This window comes from Aedes aegypti, chromosome 2 (genome assembly GCF_002204515.2).
Source record: "Aedes aegypti strain LVP_AGWG chromosome 2, AaegL5.0 Primary Assembly, whole genome shotgun sequence".
Taxonomy (NCBI): domain Eukaryota; kingdom Metazoa; phylum Arthropoda; class Insecta; order Diptera; family Culicidae; genus Aedes; species Aedes aegypti.
Window position 1 is genome coordinate 403,057,312 of NC_035108.1, and position 16,663 is coordinate 403,073,974.

The window sequence follows — 16,663 nt, forward strand, 5'->3', positions numbered from 1 at the left end:
ATGCTTCACACCATCGATGGTTATAGATGACACCAGTTCGTTATCGGGTGAAGCAGAAATGTGAAAGGATTTCGCTACAATATGTTAAAATTAATCGGTCAAACGGTCGTGGCTTCAAAGATATTATATTTTGGGTTTGACAAAGTTTTGATGTTTTTGAAATGTCAGATGCATGTTTTTTTTTCTTCTTGATCATACCGTGATGAGGGTTGATCACCTTGAAATGATGATTTACGGCGAGACATCAAGTATATCAAACTTTGACCAAGTTGTCTTTTGGTATCTTCATTCTGGATGCGGGATATTTTAAGATCGACGTTTTATGATTTATGGTACCGTAAAACGGGGTATCTTTGGAAATTCAGAAATTTTGACATTGAAGGTTGCCTACTAGACATTATGAAAATAACTAATATCAATTAGTCAATAAAGTAAATTAAATGCAGGATTGTAATGGAAGGCACATGAAGATGTTTGTACAGATATTCAAAATTGATAATATTTTTGCATTTAAAAAAGACCCCAAACAAAATGCCACTGTGAAATCAATTATTACTATCTATCATTCTGTCAGTTTTTGGTCTTCAAACGAGTTAAATTCTATGCTATATCCTTCATGACATTTTATGCCATGTTTTGTAATGTTTATTTTAAAAATTCCATTCCGTTTACTCATGCCATGGTTCTACAATGTCAATTATAAGATGACAATTTGATTTCTCTAGACTGTAAAGGCCATACAATAACAGTTAAGTTGTAGCTGATCATTCACCCCAAAAAAAAAACCCTTGAAACTTTTACCTTTCTATCTAAAAAAAATTTCTGAAAGTTTTCCCAGGGACTATCCGTGAATTTCTTCTAAACATTTTTGCAGTAATTCTTCCACCGATTATTCCACTTGTTATTCTACAAGATCTTCCATTCAAAGTTTTATTAGTATTCGTTTATGGATTTTTTCCAGGAAGTCCTCAAGATTCCTCTAGGAGTTTCTATGTCGATTTATCGAGTTATTCATCAATATATTTTCGTATGGATTATTCCAGAAAATCTATTTGTTCTCAAGGAGCCTAAGGCTAAAAGCCTCTATTATAAATAAAATTTGAAATCAAATCATTGTTCTCGAGGAAAATTTGAATTTTGCAAAATATGATTCAAGCAATTATCACAGTAATTATTGCAGTAATTTATACACTGATTTTTTTTCAGAGGTTCCATTGGATGATTACAAGCAATTCGTTCAGAATATCCTGCTGGATATTATCCAGGGGTTTGATTTTTTTAAGTAACTATGTTAGCCTAAAGTCCTCCAAAACTTTCTCAAAGTTCAACAGAAAGTTATGCAAAAGTGTTTTTAGAGACTATTTTGTGATTTTCTTGAGAAATACAACCCTGATTTATTTAAGATTTTTCTCCAATAATTCTTGATGGTTTGGCAAACATTTTTGGAAATTTAACTGGATTCATTGGAGACTTTCTTGGGAAATTTTTCAAAATAATTCCTTAGAGTAATTTCTGGTTAAAATTTAAAAGAAATCATCAAAGACAGTTTTAGAGGTAATTCTAAGAACTTTCTGAAGAAATTACTGGTAGAGTTCTCGATGAAAGAATTACTGTATGAATATACTGGAAAACCTAGGATTTTTTAAAAGAAATTTCTGAAGAAAATCCTTCGAGAAATTCGTGATAGAATCTTTGAAATGATTTCTGAGGTTATTCTTCAAAACACTCCAGGAATTCTTTAGAATTGATTTCTCTAGACTGTAAAGGCCATACAATAACAGTTAAGTTGTAGCTGATCATTCGCCTAAAAAAAAACCTTGAAACTTTTACCACTCTATCTAAAGTAACTTTCAGGGATTACTCTGAAAGTTTTCCCACGAATTATCCGTGGTTTTCTTCTAAACATTACTCCAGTAATTCTTACATCGATTTTCCAGTTTTTATTCTACCAGATCTTCCATCCAGAGTTTTTATTAGTATTCGTTTATGGATTTTTTCCAGGAAATCCTCAAGATCTCTATGTCGATTTATCAAGTTATTCATCAAGATATTTTCGTATGGATTTCTTTAAGCGTTCATCTAAGGTTTCCCCCAAGGATTATTCCAGAAAATCTATTAAGAACTCTTCCATAAACTCCTCAACATCCTCCAGAAATCTATCCATAATTTCATCCAGAGATATTTGTTCTCAAGGAGCCTAAGGCTGAAAGCCTTTATTATAAAGAAAATCAAACATCAAATCATTGCACATTGGTCCCAAAGCCATATCTAGGAAGACAAAAATGATTGCGCCTAAACCGTTAATTTTAGATATATGGTGTCTTCGGCAAAGTTTCTCCATATTTCTCGGACATTTTTTTTTCAGAGATGTGAAATTAGGGTGGCCCATATGGCCCATATACAATGTTTTAGAACAATTGATTTGGAGCAACTTTGCTGAAGAACCCAAATTTCTATCTCTTATGGTTCGCGAGTTATGATTTTTGTTTAACAAAAAAGTTAGGATGGTACTAAAAAATCAGTTTTTTCTTGATAACTTTTCATACGATAATTTCTCGCAAAAACTTTGTTCAGAGCACTTTTAGAACTTTTTATTGCGCAACTTTTTGCCGAAGTAACTACTGTTCCATCTCTCATGGTTACAGAGTTATAAGAAATTTTCTTCGAAAAAATGGTTGTTTTCAAATGCCGTTATCTCCGAAAGACGCAAACGGATTTTCAATCTTTTGTCGGCATTAGAAAGATTATCATTTTCTTTGTTTATGGTGAAAAAACTGTGAGGACGTTTTTTGTTTGAAAAGATTGACAAAATTTTGAAAATAATATGTTGCTTAATCGAAAATTGTCCATAACTTGAAAAATATTCGAGATAGCTCTTCGGTGCCTTCAGCAAAAATGTGCATAATTGAAAGTTCTGAAAGTGCTTCATACAAAGTATTCATAAAAAATTATCCCTTTAAGATATATTCATCATAAACCGAATTTTATATCATAAAGAAAGCGAAAGAAGAGATATTTGGTGGAACAACCGGAATGCGTCAGCAAAAAAGTTTTTGTGCTGATCTCGTAAACCATGTGGGCCACCCTAATTGCACATCTCTGAAAAAAATGTCTGAATAATATGGAGAAACTTTGCCGAAGACACCATGTATCTAAAATTGACGGTTTAGGCGCAATCATTTTTGTCTTCCTAGATATGGCTTTGGGACCAATGTGCATTGTTCTCAAGAAAAACTTGATTCTGCAAAATATTTTTCAAGCAATTATCACAGTAATTATTTCAGTAATTCCTCCGGCAATTTATACACCGATTTTTTTCAGAGGTTCCATTCGATGATTACAAGCAATTCGTTCAGAATATGCTGCTGGATATTATCCAGGGGTTTGATTGATTACAGTCGAAGCTCGTTATAACGACAGTTTTTATAGTGACAAAAGCTCTCTATAGCGATATTTTTTGATCCCTTTAAAAATAATTTCATGTTACAATCTTTCCCTATAACGACTTTTCTTTATTACGACGGACCCTTGCGATGTCGTTATAACAAGCTTCGACTGTATTTTTAAGTAACTATGCTAGCTTAAAGTCCTCCAAAACTTTCTCAAAGCTCAAAAGGAAGTTATGCAAAAGTTTCTTTAGAGACTATTTTGCGATATTCTTGAGAAATACAACCCTGATTTATTCCAGATATGCTTCAATAATTTTTGGCAAACCCTGGAGACATTTTCAGAAATGTACCAGGGTTCATTAGAGACTTTCTTGGGAAATTTTTCAAAGTAATTCCTGTAAGTATCCGTAGAGTAATTTCTAATTATAATTTGGAAGAAATCATCAAAGACAGTTTTAGATGTAATTCTAAAATCTCTTTGGATAAATTACTTGTAGATTTTTTAGTTGAAAGTATTAGTGTATAAATTCCTAGAAAATCTAACATTTTTAGGAGAAATTTCTGAAAAAAAAACTTTCGAGAAATTCGTGGTGAAATTTTTGGAGGGATTTCTGGGGTAATTCATCAAACATTCCAGGAATTTTTTAAGACATCTTGAACGAAATTCATGGAAGAATTCCTTACAAAGAATCACTGTATCGCTATGAAGAAACCTTCGGAGTAATATGTAAAGGAAACTTTCGGAAAATACGTGAATTATTTTCTAAAATTCCTGAAAAAATACACACAGTAATACGAGCAGTAATACTTGTAATGTTACGAGAAAATTCAGCAAACTCTCAGGAAAATTCTTAGAGAAATGTCTGGTAATAATTAAAGGAATCCTTTCGAAAACTTTTACTTCTTGGTTCCTGTTTGTAATTTTTTTTTCATTCCTATTTTCGTATTAATTTTTGTCTCTTTTTGGTTTTTGTCTGGTTTCTTCTTGGTCTTTTTTTTTCAGTTTTCTATGTTTGTCTTCTATGAGTGTCTCAGTTGCTACCAGCTCTGGGGATACCGTCCTTGGGGTTACTTGTTAGATAATTCTCGTAATTTTATTTGAAATATTCTTCCAGGTATGGAAATTCGTTCACAGGTAATATTTATAAATGTATGAATTACGGTTGTTCTTCACTGATAAATAAATGTATGAAAATTCACTCACTTTCATCTCATTGAGGGCGTACCATTGAGTCCAAGAAACTGGAATCAGTTCGCGTTAAGAACAAAAGTAGAAGAATTGACCTCTACTCAAAGTTGGCACAACTTATCAACAACAATTTATAGAATGGGCAGTAACATGAATTTTCAAATATTATTAGGGTAGAAGCATCGGTTTTGGCCATACGCCAGTTTTAGCCATAGTGGATTATTCACCCAATCAGCATGATACCTTTTGTGTTCAGCAGATCGCATGCACATGATAGAGCTACATTCATTTACTCGTCCGAACTGTTTCAAAACATAAGAAAAACAATTAATTTTCCTTATAATTTTAACTCCCATACACCTTTTTTGGCCAGGGTACTCCTAATTTGGCCACTCTCATAAGAAATCAATGTGATTAGCCAATATAGGAACCGAAGTTAAATCTATGGCCGAAACTGGTTCTAATGGCCTATATTGACTAACAAGATTTTCAAAGCGAAAAATGGTTTAAGCTCAGTTTAGATATTTTACATGTATAATATGGATCGAAAGCTTACATTTGACATATTTGTAGTATACACACGGTTTTCCAATTAAATTTTATTGACATTTTCTCTTAGGCTGGCCAAAACCGGCGCTTTCTCCCTAATCCTTCTAAAAGTGTAATGTTTTATGACACGCTAATATGGGCAATCTATAAAGGCATTATTTTGTACCTTTATTCGGTGACTTATTAAAAAAAAACTACTTGTTACAGTGATCTAATTTGTTGTTGGTAGCTTTCGACACCACATGGATAAATTATAATTTTGTATGAAAGTTTTGAAATTGTATCGAATTGCCTTGTGTGTTGCAATACAACGTTTTTGGGGACAAATAGTCATATAATAGAACACTACAACAGCAATATTTCAATCTAATCTTAAAATGTTCTAAAACTGACGGGTTAGGTAGTCCAATGGCTACCGCTTCTGCTTCATAAGTAGAAGGTCATAGTTTCAATCTCAGGCCCGTCCCTTTCCTCGTACTTTATAGCTTTATATTTCACTTGCTTCTCTCTTTCACTCTTAATATATCACAGTTGATCTAAAAAAAAAGTTCATAGTATTTGCTAGAACCCGAGACTGACAAAAAAACGTATCTCTACGCTTCCATTTTTCCATCATTATAGCACGCCTTTCCTTACGCCTGATACATAGGCAGTCTGCTAACCAAACAGCAAGCCTCTCTGCCATAAAAATTAGCGCCCTTCTTCACCTTTCCCGCATGAACTGGTGTAGACGCAGTGGTATATACGGTCTACTGTGGGTGCCAGTTAAATGCATCATCGATTTCTCCCCCTTCCCTTCGTGGGTCTGCATTCTGACGTGACACCAGCATTTATACATTGAGGGTGTCTGTTAGTCCGAAGCAGTCATCTGGTTGGTTCCTTGTGTAATTGCAGCTGATCTGGCGATACTGGAGTAGCAACCACGGGCGGCCAATCAAGCTCAACTAAGATATTTCAATTTATGTTTTGAACCATTCTCAGCCTCAACGACAGTAAAAAATCATTACTTTTTCTATTAAAACTATGTGGAATTTTTGACTCAATTTTTCACTATCGCAGCATAGGACTTGTTACTGGTAAGGGAAGATTCAAATATGACGTCCATCGTTTTTCGGGATTTCTAGAGCCCTCCTCCCCCCTCTGTCACGCTTTTTACAATACCTTATACATGCACTGTCACACTTTCGTAGACTCCCCCCTCCCTCAAATGATGGACGTCATTTTTGGATGACCACTAAGTTTGTATAATATAATATTATGTATATACATTTTAATCTAGAGGTCGTTCGACCTCTCACTTGCTCCACAATTTAATATTCAAGCAATGCAAACTCAGCTCGCATCTATGTACGTCGTAACAAAGCCCTAATTATTGCTTCCGTTGTACACACACACACCGCTTGCATCGAAAACCACTGCAGTGGCATGCCGGTGTGAATCAACAGTTTAATTTAAATCGAATTTAGGGCCAGAGAGGAGGCAGCAAACTCGATTAATTTAATCCATCCTTGGATCGAACACGCAAAACCCAACAGAAGCGACCCACTGCACCTTGTGTCATTTGGTTGGTTTTCCGGTGCTGGGGCAAATTGACTGCTGCCTGCCTGTTTTCTCTATACAACATCATCGATAGGTACTTGTTTTCACTCTCCAAATCGCACACACTTGTATGGACGGACACCTTCTCGATTCACTTTCACGACCTGCGACAAAAACGTGGCCAAATTGATATGTGAATCCCGTGTTTGCGATTGCTTGCTTACACTTACCGCGCACTATGGGTCAGAAATCAGAATTTCGCGACTTTTCAAATTCCTTGAAAGCCCCAAGCACTTTTATAATCAACAGAAAACAACCTGATTAAATACAAACTTAAGAGTAAGTCGTGTTTTGATGACTAAGATGTATTTTGAATTGAATTGAAAATATTCACAACGATCGTAAATTTATAATAATATGCTTATATCTCATATTAGATATTAGATATCATATTTGTTTCATACAAGATATCTTCCATGCATTTCACAGTACTTTGAACATGAACATACAGTAAAATGTTTCGCAGAATACTTTCAAATGCATGAAGAATATGATCAGGAATCCATAATTGTTTGGAATGTTTAGACAGGTATCTATTGAGAATATTCATCGATATTTCACAGTATATGTGACTAGAAAACCGTAGTGATTGGTTATTATATTTTACTTTAATTTACTTGTAAAACCCAACAATTGATTATAATATTAGAATTTTAGAACCCTTGAAAAAGGTTCCAAACGGACCCAAACACCGGGAAAAAAAATGACGGTTGCCTTTCGATTTATAGTAAAAAACTTCCTAAAAGCTTCAGTATTACACTATTATAACCGAAAGAGAGCGAGAGAAGTGAGAATTGCTTATCCTAGTCTAATCGTTTATCAAAGTGAATCTTGTGACCCAACGATGTTCCCCATTAACAAACATCCTTCCTAGTAACTTTTGTAGAGATGCAGAGGCGAACACGGTCTCTAAATAGCAAAGGTTACACACTAACATTCCTTCCCCCAATCCCACCTGTCTGCAAAGACGTGGCCGGCATAGCAACGGAATAGCGACCATAGATAATGTGTAGTCAGTTTGAGCTAAGCTTTTGTCGCAAAATTTCGATTCCTGGCCCACAGTGCACCGGCCAGAAAAGTCATGTACCAAATACCTTTTTTTCTGAATGGACCGGGCGTCGTTTGATCGGGGGGTAGTAACGGGGAAGCCGGAAATATGATTTCATATGCAGGCGGTTCGATATAAAGTTGTTGATTGGACGTGTTTCCACGTTTTTACTATTGGTTATGTACACTTTTTTCTTCTTAGTGGCCCGGTCTACCCCATCCTTCAGAGTCCCGTTTTGGCAGGAGGTTACGTGAGTGTCTCGAAGCGGCGCGTGACATCACCCTCCCAACCGGGCCGGTGTGCGGTGTTAGGCTAGGAAGGTAGATACCTGCTTGTCTAGTTGTCCACGTCCGCCCGTCCCATGTTACGTTTCGGTACGCGGGACACATGATCGGAATTATAATAAAAATTAGGTTGCTCCCGGTCTCGAAGCCTTGTTGGTGGAGGCGTTTTGTGTGTCGAGAAACTTCAAAGCATCAACTGGTTGTGGAACGTTGGTGCTCGGGAAAAACGGTGGTATCAGCTGAGTCTAGTAATTTTTCTATCTTGAAAGAGACAGAAGGGATGGGTTGAGTTTTTTACCTTGAAATTCATACAGTTAGTTTTGATTTCAATAGTCAATCTCTAGAAAGAAAGTTTGTTTTCACTCATAATTGTTCATTAATATACTTGGATGTGTACTTCATTATCAATAATGTAATCCATCTGTTAAGAATTAAACGTCGTTAGGTGTCCATTAAAAACATTCCGCAAAAACTGACTTTTTTAGATCCCATACTGTAACTAGATTAACACAGGAATAGGAATTATGGCGTTTATTTACTAAGTATTAGCTCGTGAATTCGATCCTGGCTCTATTCCTTAAGGCCGAACGGGACGTTATCATAATCATCCTATCCATTTCAAGAAGCAAATCCCAAGAACCACTCCATATATCGATGCGAAAATGTATCACTATGATTCTATATATGTAGTGCACAACCCGATAAATTTTCAGCTTCGTCGGTCCACTAAAACTCGAGATTTGCTTCCACAAAGTTTTGATGATTATTGTTAGAGTGAGACGAAAGATAGGGAAAATAACACGGTCTCCCGTGTCCCCTTAAATAAAAATAAGCTTGAACGTGTACCAAACGTATCCTTTCGAAATTGCCTCCTCACTAAGGTCACTATGCTGTACACTCAAAATAGAAGCATGAAACTAGCTCACCAAATTCATCGTCCATCCTTGACTGAGCAACCGTAATCCGCTTTAATCATGCTCATTGCACAAAAAAAAAAAAACACTCCGACGAAGCGCAAACCCGAACTCGACTGCTTGGACTATCAAGAAGCACTCAGAATGCGTGCAGATAAAACGATAAAAAGCATTGGCGACGACGAACTTTTTGCTTGGGCTGCAACGAAGCACTGCCCAGCAGAAAACACATGCAGAATAAACCGAAAAAAAAACTTCGACGCCGACGCGAGAAGAACGAATCGAAAAAAACCCTGATTTTTGAGGCCCCATTTGTAGTTAATTTGTAAGGTTTTGTAATGAATTTGTAAGGTTCTCCATATACGACATAGGAGATCCAGACTTTTCTAAACACAATTTTCAAAATCTACCAGATTGTTGAGTAAATGACTAGGCATCCGTGGTTCTTAATTTGATTTTCGAACAGTTCTAGTCCAAATAAATAAAACTGTCATAAGGGGTTGTTTCATTCCGTGCAACATTTGGAACGGCAACCAGCCCGTTTTAAATTTTGTGAACACTACAAAAGCAAATTGAAATTTGTTCTGTTTGTCGTCGTTTATGTTGAAGATGCGATTCAGGTGTTGATTTCAGAATCGACGTTGTGGGCGGAATCGTATTCTGCGTTGTATCTGCGGTTTTGTAGAAAAGCGGGAACTTTATTGCCACAGTACATTTGTCGAATAACTTATTATCTCGCCCTAAAAGCCATTGGTAGCCAAGCAAGTTTCTCGTTGTGTTTCAGCAAATCAATGGTCCATGATAAATATTATCACCACTGGGAGATAGAGGAGTATCTTCTATTCATCGTAGAATTGTTGATTAACATGTATCCATTCGTTTGCCCAATACCAAGGAGTTACACACTTGGTTACCAATGGCTTTTAGAGTGAAATCTTGAATTAATCTAGATTTGCCCCAATAGTTCCCCTGCGTCATCGTTGAACACTCTGTAGACATAACTGTAGGATTCCACAAAGTTCTCCAGAGTGATACTCAAGGAATTAGTGAAAAATTCTTGGAGGAGGATTTCCTAGAATAATCCTTAAAATAATTTCTGGAGCATTTATTTGGGAGGGTTTTCGTAGGAATTTCTGTAGTAATGGCTTAAAAAATAACAGAAAATAATGACATAAGCAATTTCTGGAGGAATTTATGGAGGAATGTTTGGAGTAAATCCTGATAGAATCCAGTGAATGTTGCCTGGAGAAATCTCTTGGAAAATTAATTTAGGAAGGGAATTCAGATAGACGTTCTGAAGGTATCCTTGGCAATATTACTGAAGGAATTCTTGGAGAAGCTCCTGTGAAAAATCCTGAAAACCCAAAAATAAATGAAAAAGACCATAGAAGATATCAAAGAGCGCTCTCTGGAGGGGGTAAATTACTGAAAAAAAAAAAATTGTGAAAACCCTTACAAGCATTTTTGGTGAAATGTCCAAAGGAATATCTTGTTGCATTCTTGGAGGACTCCCTGTTGCTATTCCTGGAGTGGTGGAATCTTAAAAAAAAATCAATGGAAAAATTATTGGAATCCCTGGTGGAACTCCTGTGGAAACTAGGTAAGAATTTAAAAAAAATCACTGACAGAATTCTTGAAACAATCCCAGTAAAAAATACTAGATAAGTCCTTCTGGAGGAATCCCTGATACAATTGATAGTGAAATCCTCATGTAAATTGCTGTAGGAATCCTTGAGTGACTCTCTGGTAGAATACCTTGCGGGATTCCTGTAGAAATCTTTGTCAGTTTTCCTGGAAGAATTCCTGAAGGATTTTTTGCCGGATTTTCTCGAGAATTTTTTGGCGAAATTCCTGGAGAAATTACTGGCAAAACTGCCAAAAAAATTACTGTCAGAAATAATGGAGGTACTGCTGGTGGAGTTTCCGAAAGAACCCCAGGTATAATTTCTGGAGGAGTCCATGATGAAATTGCTGGAAAAATATCTGTTGGAGTTCCTTGTTGGAGATTATTGGTGGGATTACTGAAGTCCTGAAGGAATTTTTGTCGGATTTTCTCGAGGATTTTTTGGCAAAATTACTGGCAAAACTCCCAAAAGAATTACTGGCAGAAATAATGGAGGTATTGCTGGTGGAGTTTCCGAAATAACCCCAGGTTGAATTACTGGAAGAATCCATGATGAAATTGCTGGAAAAATTTATGTTGGAGTTCCTTGTTCAAGGTTATTGGTGGGATTACTGAAGTTATCACTGGTGGGTTTGGCAAAAGACCACGGTTCATACAACTTTCAGCGGAACTATATGGCAAGATTTAAGTGGAATTCCTTATAGGATATCTGGAAAAATCCTTGGATAAATTTGTAAAGGAAGCCCTGGAAGAATTTCTGAAAAAATACATTGGGAAACTCTGAGGGAGACCGTTCTCTGGAGTAATCATTGAAGTTATTTTCTGGAGAAATTGTGGAGTGTTTACCGAAAGCATCCCTGGCGGAATTAATGGAGAAAATCTGGGAGAAATCCCAGTGGTAATTCTCGGAAGAGTCTCCGGAGGTATTCTTGAAGAAATTTCTGGAAAATGTCTGAATTTCTTTCTTGGTGAAATCTTTCAAGAAATTCTTGAAAGAAATACTGGAATGCTCGCTGAATCAGTTAGTAGACGAATTCCTGAAGGATTTCTGATGGAACCCTGGAAGAGTTCTTTGGGGTTTCTTAAAAAAATCTCTAGAGGAATTCAGAAGGAGTCTCTGGAGAAATTCTTGGAGAAATTTCTGGAAAGTAGCTGAAATATGTCAAGGTAAAAATTTTTAAAGAATTACTGAAATTCTTAGAAGAATTTTCGAAAGAATCTATGAATTATTTGACGTTAAATTTTTCTAGAGAAATTTCTTGGGAAGCCTTGAAGGATTTTCTAGAAAAATTCCTGGAGAAATTGCGGAAGGAAATCCTAGAGGAATCCTTGATAGAACCTTAGAGGAATCCTTGGTAGAAGCCTGGAGAAATCTCTATGAGAATCATAGGCAAAATATCTGGTCGAATATATTAATGAAGGAAAACTTGGCGAATTTCCTAGAAAATATTTTATGGATTCCCTCGTGGAATTATTACAGGAATGCCTGGTAGAATATCTTCAGGAATATCTGTTGGAACTTCTGGAGGAACCCCTGATACAATTGATAGTTAAATCCTGTAAATTGCTGTATGAATCCTTGCGGGATTCCTGGAGAAATCTCTGGCAGTTTTCCTCGAAGAATTCCTGAAGGAATTTCTGGCGGATTTTCTTGAGCATTTTTTGGCGGAATTCCTATAGAAATTACTGGCAGAGCTCCCAAAACAATTACAGGCAGAAATAATGGAGGTATTGCTGGTGGAGTTTCCTAAAGAACCCCAGGTATAATTTCTGGAAGAATCCATGATTAAATTGCTGGAAAAATTTCTGTTGGAGTTACTTGTTGAAGGTTATTGGTGGGATTACTGTAGTTATAACTGGTGGGTTTGGCAAAAGACCACGGTTCATGCAATTTTCAGCGCAACTATATGGCGAGATTTAATTTGTGAAGGAAGCCCTGGAAGAATTTCTGAAAAAATACATTGGGAAACTCTGAAGAAGACCGTTCTCTGGATGAATCTTTGAAGTAATTTTCTGGAGAAATTGTGGTGTGTTTACTGAGGAGTCCCTGGCGGAATAACTGGAGAAACTCTCGCAGAAACCCCAGCGGTAATTCTCGGAAGAGTGGAGGATGTTTTGGAAAATGTCTGAATTTATGTCTTCTTGTCGAAATGATCTCAGCGAAATTTCACGAGGAATATATTAAGAGGTAAATTATTGTCATCGTTTAAAAAAAAATAAACTCAGTTTTTTTGCTCAAATTCGAAGGAATGTTCATGAAAATCTACCATACACTTGCTATCTATAATGCGGTGATAGATTTTCATGAGGATTCCTTTGAATTTGAACGAGAAAACGGGTTTTTCATTTATGATGATTGCTGATAATTGAATGTTGGATTCTTGAGCCTTATGATGCTTAGAGAAATTCCTGGGGGAATCCATGCAAAAAATCCTGGGGAATTCTTCCAAAATTTCCAGAGAATTCGTGGAGAAATCCCTGAAAGAGTCTCTTGAGAAAATTCCGGAAAATACTGGAATCCCGGGGAGTCTCTTTGGGATGTCTAGGAATAATTAGAAAATACAGGTCGGACTCGATTATCCGGAGTATCGATTTTTTTTTTACTCCGGATTTTTTTGTTTTATTTATATGATGCGGTGGCGTAGCCAGAAATTATTTCTAGAAACAGTAGGGGTCTTGAGGAGGAAAAATTTTTTTTGACCATTTTAAACAAAAATCACTTTTTTAAACCCCCCTTTTCATAAATACGTTTAAAACTGCAAAACCATTCATAATGTAATAATGCAATAGCAAATTATCTCAAATTTATGCATAAAAACTGAAAAACAAGAATAGAAAAAATCAAACTCCGGATAATAGAGTCTAAAATCCCGGATAATCGAGTCTCCGGATAATCGAGTCCGACCTGTATCTGAAATATTTATATGAGAAATTTTTGAATAAATTCATGAAAGGTTTAATGCATTCTCTGGATAAGTTATAGGAAATATGGTTGAATCAGTTTCTGTTGAAATATTCGTAAAGAAATTCGTTGCGAACTTCCTGAAGGAGCTTCTGGAGTAATTCCTAAGAAAATCCCAGGACAAATCCCTGAAAGAATTCGTAGAGGGATCCCTTGAGGAACTCTGAAGGAATGCAATCGGAGGAATCTCTGGATGAATCCTTGAAAAAAAATCTAGAAATTGTATTCAGATATCTGCTCAGGTGAAATCTTCGAATGAATTACTGCAATTCCTGAATTATTTCTGTAGGGGTTTCTGAAGGAAATCTGTGGAAAAATCTCTTTGAGAATGCATTTTTGGAAAAAATCCGGGAAGTTTCTTTAGAAGAACTCTGAAGGAATTCTTGAAGAAATTTCTGGAGGATTCTCTGAAAGAATTCATTGAGAAATTTCTGGAAAATATCTGAATTATGTCTAGGTCTAGATGAAAGTTTTCGAAACAATCTCTGAATAATATCGTTGTGAAATTTTCATAGAGAAATTCCTTCTCCTGAAGGATTTTCTTGTGGAATACTGTGGAGATATCTCTGAAAACATTTGCACGAGGAATGCCTAGAGGAATCTCCATGGGAATTTTCGGAAAATTCTCTGGATGCATCTTTGGTAGAATTTCTCGAGTATTCTGTGGAGAAATTTCGGATGGATTATATTTAAAAAATTTCTTGGTGAGTTCTTTGAAGAAAGCCTTGAAGGGATTACTTTAATACCCGGAGAAAATCTTGAAAATATCTCCTATTTCCTGGCAAAATTCATCGAGAAGTAGAAATTCCTGACGGAATCACTGAAAAAAAAATCCATTTCTCCTGGAAGATCCTGGACAAATTGAAAGAGTATATTTTTGAAGAATCTGTGGAAAAAAATCCCTGGTAAAATTTCCGAAAGAATCCTTAGACAATTTTTGGGAAAATATCAGAATTACGTCGAGGTGAAATCTATGAAGGAGTTACTGAAATCCCTGGAGGAGTTTTCGAAAAAATCTCTGAATAATAATGCGGTGAAATTTTCCTAGAGCAATTCCTCATGAAGGAATTCTGTAGAAGAGTCCCTCGATAAGTTGCGGTACTCCCTGATGGAAACCTGTAGGGTTTCATAAAGACATTTTGGAAGAAATTCTTCGAAGGATTTGATGCATTCACTGAACGAGTTTTCGAAATAAAAGAAAAACATTGAATCATTTCCTGTTGACATGCTGCTAAAGAAATTCGTCGAGAACTCCCTGAAGGAGTCTTCTGGAGTAATTGCTGAGCTAATCCTAGGACAAATTCTTAAAAGTATTCCTGGAGGAAATCCTAGAAATAATCGTTCTCTAAAAGTTTTTTTTAAAATATCTCTTATTTCCTGGCAAAATTATCTTAGATTCCTCGAGATATGATTTTGGATGGATTTTGGAGAATCTTGGAAGAATTTTTGGAGGAATCTTTTACGAAAATCTAGAGGAATTCCAGGGGGAATTCTCGAAAAAATCGCTGAATCAGTTACTAGACGAATTCCTGACGGAATTCGGTGGAAAAATCCCCCGAGAAACTGCAGGACTACCTGATGGACTCTTCCATCCCTTTGGGATTTCTTGGAAGAATTTCTGGAAAAATCTGTGGAAGAAATCTCTGGAGGAATACTTGGAGAAATTTCTAGTATCTGAATTATGTCAAGGTAAAATCTTTGAAATGCTGAAATCCTTGGAGGAGCTTTCAAAAGAATCTCTTAATTATTTGGTGGCAAAATTCACTAGAGAAATTCCTTGGGAAGTCCCTGGAGGATTTTTTAGAGCAAATCCTAGAGAAATTTCAAAATGAATCCTGGAGCAATCCTTGGTAGAACCCTGTAGGAATCCTCGAAAGAATTCCTGGTTGAATCTGTGTTGAAACTTCTGGAGAAGTCTCTGCATGTATCCTTGGAGAAATTTGTTTAAAATATCTGAATTATTTCTTGGTGAAATCTTTGAATAAATCCTCCAAGGAAACAGTGGATAACCTTAAAAAGTTTTCAAAAATATCGCTGAATTATTTCCTGGCAATACGTCCCTATAGCAAATCTTTGAGAAATTCCTGAAGAAACATAAGGGAATTGAAGAACAAATTCCTTCAAAAATCACAGCAGGATTCTCATGAGGAAACCCTAGTGCAGTTCTTTGTAGAAAGAGTTCCTGGAGAGATTAATGATAGAACTCTGGAGGAATTCCAGGTGGAGTTGAAATGTTTGCAGGGACTATTGAAATCCTTGGAAAAGTGTTTGAAAAAAATCTCTGAATTATTTCATGGTAGAATTTTTCAACACAAATTCTTTTAATAGCCATAAAGGAATACTTGAAGGAGTTTCTGGGAAAAAATAGGCATTCTTGCGAGAAACAGCAGTAGGAATCCCTGGTGGAATCCAGGAGAAGTCCCTTTGAGAATTTTCTTAAGAATCTCTCAGAGAATCTGTGGAAGAATTCTTAGATAGGTCTATGGAGGTGTCATTGGAAGAATTTCTGAAAAATATCTGAAGCAATTACTGCATTCTCTGTACGAGTTTTCGAAAAAAAAAATCTGAACTGGTGCCTCTTGAGAAATCTTCTGACAAAACCTTGGAGAAATGCGTTTATACTCTGATATGGTTTATATATTGTTCTCCCCAGTTATTGTTGATACCCCTAGAAAAACAAAACATTCCTATCGCCCAATTAATTTTCATCTTGAATATGCAAGATGTTCAACTTTGGGAGTTCAGATTATGAATGCACATCAGAATACGAAGAATAAAACGCGCTGCTTTTTAAGTTGGATACATCACAGACTTCGGGAAAATCCATTATTGTTTGATAATAAGCAGTAATTCACTATCGCAGATGGTCTCAAAAATATTTTTGATCTGCTTCACCATCAGAAATGTTAAATGAATGACAAATTTATTTGAAACTGAATTTACAACTGCGGTGGGAGCGGATGAAATTTGTTCTATTTATTGTGGTCTATTTTTTCCGTTTTAATCGTGTTATTAGATGACAGTGTGGTAAAAATCAAGATATACAAATTTCTAATGTATCTAACAGAATTATATTGAAACCCAAACTAACATCTACGTCAACTT